This window comes from Doryrhamphus excisus, chromosome 16 (assembly GCF_030265055.1).
Source record: "Doryrhamphus excisus isolate RoL2022-K1 chromosome 16, RoL_Dexc_1.0, whole genome shotgun sequence".
NCBI lineage: Eukaryota > Metazoa > Chordata > Actinopteri > Syngnathiformes > Syngnathidae > Doryrhamphus > Doryrhamphus excisus.
Window position 1 is genome coordinate 12510852 of NC_080481.1, and position 6000 is coordinate 12516851.

The following is a 6000-nucleotide window of genomic DNA, read 5'->3' on the forward strand; positions in this document are numbered from 1 at the left end:
TGCTCTGATTTTATTCTGGTTCCATTATAACTGACCCTATAGATTTCACTCAATCAAGTGGACGGCGTTAAAGACAATAATTGGAACGAAAGAGGTGGAGCGATAAAAAGGTGGCCTCCCATTTTCTCTCTCCCCCCCTTCGCTCTCCCTGGCCGTAAATCTTATGACACATGATTATGTCAGTCATACTTTTGTCTTCCCTCTGGTTGAGACATGCACAAGCACCTGAGCAGTGCACAGTAAATTGCAGAGCACAAAGTTGTCTTTATGTGATTCCAGAGATACTGCGAGAGGAGCTGCAGGAGTTTTTCATTCATGCACTCTCTTAACAGCGTGGCGTTTGAACGGCGGCAATGGAAGGCCCAGATAGCACACAATCTGTGCTTTCCAACAAGGGAGATCCACAAGACCTCACAAAAGTCTATCTGACTTCCCATGTGCTATCTGATTTTTTTGCAGGTAAACATAGCTTCAAGGTATTGTCAGTGGCATTAAGGTACTCACAAAGAACTCTCCGGGGGGGTGGGATTTTATGATGATTTTGAAAGCCTTTGAAAAGCTCTGCAAAGAAGCATTTTTCCTTTTAAGAAATGACATGAGAGATTGGACCGTGTTAAAGTCACCTTTGATGGCATATCTTTAAATGACGGTGTGATATATCGTTCCCTTTTATTAGTTATAAACGGGCCCTCATACGGGGCCAACGCCTCCCCTACTAAGCTTACAGTAATCCTCCAACGTCTCGGGCGTCATGACACGGGGTGTTTAGAATAAAAACACTAAAGTCACTACAAACCCCCGTAGATGCTTAGGCAACATCACTGATCGTCATCTTGCACGGGGAACAACCACCCACCCACATTCCTGGATTCATGGCCATGTTCCCTGGCCTTCCACAGCATGAACCTAACCTGAATCTGTGCAATATGATGTATTTGATGATGATGTATTTGAGTAGTATTATTCTCGGAAAAACATGAAAACAATTCAAAGCTACAAAGTCATTAAAAAGAACATGTTAGTTCTTTACTGACTGTTCTCCATGAAGACTTGAGTTTCACTGACCCACAGGTTGATGAAGTCGCGAGTTTTACCGACTCATGGGTACTCAATGAAGACTCAAGTTTTACTGACTCATGGGTCGACGAAGTCTTGAGTTTCACTGACCCACAGGTTGATGAAGTCGCGAGTTTTAGCGACTCATGGGTACTCGACGAAGACTCAAGTTTTACTGACTCATGGGTCGACGAAGTCTTGAGTTTTACTGACTCACAGGTTGAAGAAGTCGTGAGTTTTACTGACTCACAGGTACTCAGCGAAGACTCAAGTTTTACTGACTCACGAGTTGACGAAGATTAGAGCTTTACTGACTCACGGGTACTTGGCAAAGATTGAAGTTTTTCTGACTCACGGGTTGACGAAGTTACAAGCTTTCCTGACTCACAGGTACTTGGCGAAGACTCAAGTTTTACTGACTCTTGGGTACTTGGCAAAGACTCAGTTTTACTGACTCACGGGTTGACAAAGTCTTGAGTTTTACTGACTCACAGGTACTCGATGAAAACTCAAGTTTTACTGACTCACGAGTTGAAGTCTTGAGTTTTACTGACTGACGGGTACTCGGCGAAGACTCACGTTTTACTGACTCACAGGTTGAAGAAGTTGCGAGTTTTACTGACTCACGGGTTGACGAAGTCGCGAGTTTTACTGACTCACAGGTACTCGGCGAAGACTCAAGTTTTACTGACTCACGGGTTGACGAAGTCTTGAGCTTTACTGGTCTTGAGCTTTACTCATGGGTACTTGGCAAAGATTGAAGTTTTACTGACTCACGGGTTGACGAAGTTGCAAGTTTTACTGACTCACAAGTACTCGGCGAAGACTCAAGTTTTACTGACTCTTGGGTTGATGAAATCACAGGGTTTACTGACTCACAGATGCTTGGCAAAGACTCAGTTTTACTGACTCATGTGTTGACAAAGTCTTGACTTTTACTGACTCACCGGTACCCCGTGAAAACTCAAGTTTTACTAACTCACAGGTACTCGATGAAAACTCAAGTTTTACTGTCTCACAAGTTGAAGTCTTGAGTTTTACTGACTGATGGGTACTCGGCGAAGACTCAAGTTTTACTAACTGACGGGTTGACAAAGTCTTGAGTTTTACTGAGTCACGGGTACTTGGCGAATACTCAAATTTACTGACTCATGAGTTGAAGTCTTGAGTTTTACTGACTCACAGGTACTCAGTCAGTTTTACTGACTCGTGGGTTGATGATGCCTTGAGCTTTACTGTCTCACGGGTACTCGGCAAAGACTGAAGTTTTACTCACTCACGGGTTGACGAAGTCTTGAGTTTTACTGACTCACAGGTACTCAGCGAAGACTCAAGTTTTACTGACTCACGGGTTGACGATATCTTGAGCTTTACTGACTGGCGGGTAGTTTCACTGACATAGCTTGTTGCACATGCCCGAGTTTCCGTGCATGCATTCTGCGAGAGGTGGCTTGAGGGAATTGAGTACTTGATAGAGGTCAGTAAGAAGTCAGTAAGAATTGAGTTTCCCATCACTACTACAAGGATATTCTGCACATGTTTATAAATTATGCACAAAATAATAATAATCAACGGATGGGTTACGTGAGTGCAGATTGTACCCTGATTTTTGCTTTTTCACCCGGATCCCTGACAGTGTGGTACGCTCAGTGCTGCAGGAACTCAACAGTCAACAATGGAAAGGCTGGCAAACAAGTGTCTGGGATGTAAACACTTGCGTGTACTTTCCTGATGGTGTCATTGCTTCCAAAGTCTGTGAACGGGCTGAGGAGTTCAGGGGGGAGTTGCAATGAATTCTCTCCTCTTAGAATCTTTCAACCTGTCCGGACACGCTCCAAATGTATCATTGCAGAAAGCCATGAAACAATTTGAGCTGGTGCTGCCAGTTTAAATAACTAAACCGTGTGGTCAGAGCTATTATATCATTAATCTTCTCTTCTTCTCTCCACTCATGCTTTGCCAAGATGTGGGAACACCCTCACTTTCAACCCAAAGAGGTAAAGAGATACCTGAAAGTGCTTCTTTTGATATGTATCCCACAATGCTGGTGACCAAAGTGTTTTGAAGTTAGTGCCACGGACCTTTTCCAAGCATGTTATCATCCTTTTATTCTCTGATGCTGCAAGTACACAGAAAATATGTTCTGTTCAAGTACCTGGAGGCACAAAACAATTGTATTGTTTTGTATTGGCTATAAAAAAAAATGTCGTACAGGTAATATCTCAGGTCATTTCCGTATTTTGCTTTGCTGCAAATAATGAAGTTCTTATAGGAATTGCAATGAACGGTATAGCGTAATGTGCCCTGAATGACCTCTGAGTCACTGAGGTCATTGGGTGACAGTTGCAGATGAGGACGTGACAGTGCTAGATGATCCTGCAGTTCAACACCGGGGCAAGGGTTTGTCTGTAGGGCAGTTGCTCACAGCTGGATTCTTTGCTCCGAGGTCAGCCTCAGTGATGGTAATGAGATAAAGAATAGCACAAAAGGGAAATGGGATAAAGAGAGCAACAAAATGGAGAGAAGCTCACTTTCACTCTGTCTTTAATGATTTTACAGAGCCTTTACACATACAGTATGTTGATTTATGGTTATTGTTGAGTTCTATTCCCATGAAACGGCATTATGCAAGACATTCATTAGCGAGTGTCTCCTCTTGGCGTCATTAAATCGAAAACAAACAGCAAGAAAGTGTTCCGTTGTGGATGCACCTGCAAAACAAAAAAGTGCAACGAGAAAATGGTTACGTGAGGTCAATGGGTTAATGAAGCTAAACAAATTCTGGACTTCTTCTCCCATGACTCATGGAAACCAAACAAAGCCAATTGAAGAGTTTTCTTCATAAATCACAGCTCCTCTATAGGACTCCAGTCAGGTGCATGAAAGGGACCACAAAGTCACATCCTCATCCTCTATGGAGGAAACGACTGAAAACCATCTTACACTCGTTAGACATTTTAAACTAAAGTTATGGAAGTCTAAAGTTCTTGCAGAGACCTCCACATGAATCTTCTTTTCTATGTACTACGTATATTTTGAAATTGTTGATGTGCTGTTTGCAAATCGACAAACTACAAGGACCCAATAAATCCCGTAAAAATATTTTTTTTCACTCACGTCCTGAGTGTCAGCCTTTGCTTATTCCTTAGTTTTCCCCTTTTCATGATCTTAATTTCTAGTTCTTCCTGTTTCAGTGTTTCTGTTGCCTTTACTTCCTGATGACGCACACCTGTGGCTAACTTGAGTTTACCTGTATTTAGTTAAAGGAGACCTATTGTGCTTATTTTTCAACCCTTTGTATTGAGTTGTGGACTCCTATAGAGCAGCTACACACAATAACCAGCACAGAACGCTTTCCAGTTCTTCCAGAATCTGCACCTATTCAGCTGTATTTCTTAATGTAGTCCACCCACGGCCCGCCTCCAGGCATTCCCGAGTGCTTAGGACTTTTACTCTGTGCCGCTAGCTGCACAGTATAGGTATGTTGAGTTTTAATATATCCGGGGCTGCACGGGTTAGCACACAGGCCTCACAGCTAGGAGACGCAAGTTCAATTCTGTGTGGAGTTTGCATGTTCTCCCCGTGCATGCGTGGGTTTTCCTCCCACATTCCAAAAACATGCTAGGTTAATTGGCAACTCCAAATTGTCCATAGGTATGAATGTGAGTGTGAATGGTTGTTTGTCTATATGTGCCCTGTGATTGGCTGGCGACCAGTCCAGGGTGTACCCCGCCTCTCGTGTGAAGACAGCTGGGATAGGCTCCGACCCTCGTGAGGATAAGCGGTAGAAAATTAATGAATGATCAAAATAAGGTTTAGAGTGTGAATTATTGTTTGTACCCTGCCTCTCACCCGAAGACAGCTGGGATAGGCTCCAGCACCCCTTGCGACCCTCTTGAGGATAAGGGGTAGAAAATTATTGAATGTATTAATATATCCCGAATCCGATCCAGAAGTAGAGACTGGACAGTCCGAAGTTTCTCAATAAATGAAGTTAATTCAAGACATCTCTGAATGGCTGCTAGCTTTAGCATTTTAGCATGGCGAAACACATTTCTTGAGGACCTGTAAAGGCTGACTCTTACATGGAATAATCCAGTGAAAACTGGGATGACTGGAGACAACTTGCAGCCCAATGTACAGGAAGATATGATGTATTGATATCTAAAACCCATGGAAGGAAATCAGAGTGAGAAGGTTGACAGGTTTGTCATTAGTGGCCTAATGACAGGTTTATCTTGAACGGGAGACAAACATTACCTCAGAGCTGCTGCAGACTTGCCATACACACCAAAGACAGTTTCATTTCACCAAGTCTGTACTGATCTGTCCTCAGGGAAATTCCTTTGTCCCTCTCTGAACAGATTGTAGTTGTCAGTGTTGGGTCGTACCATCATTTATATTTGTGTATTCCAGTAACGGGGATAATTCTGTTATCATTTACACAGCAGTTCTTGAAAGACAGCAATGTTGAGGAATAAATATACCAAGACAATATAGTGAATTAATATGGAACTGCTAGCGAGTTCTACTGTACATGATAGGAAAAGACTCCTCTCACAAGCTGTCTCAGATCAAGTCGGGCAGGTTTGCCGCAGTTACGTGAAAAACGGCTTCAGTCGCTCAAGGGGGTTTTAGACACATTTCACACACAGAAAACGTTCATGTACGAGAGTGTTTATGTGTGCAAATAGATCGGTATTGGAAAAATAATAACAATACTATATCACCCGCCAATATGACATGTGGAATAAAAACAGCAGGTGTCCTGCTACTTCCAAGATGCACGCCATGCCAAGGATGGCACCCCCTCAGCAGACCTGACAGTCCCCAGTGTGGAGGACCCCCATGAGGAAACACTGGAGTTAAAAGCTGAAGACTAAGAGCATAAAATAGGACTAAAAAGATAAAAACAAAACACTGGAGTTAAAAGCTGAAGACCAA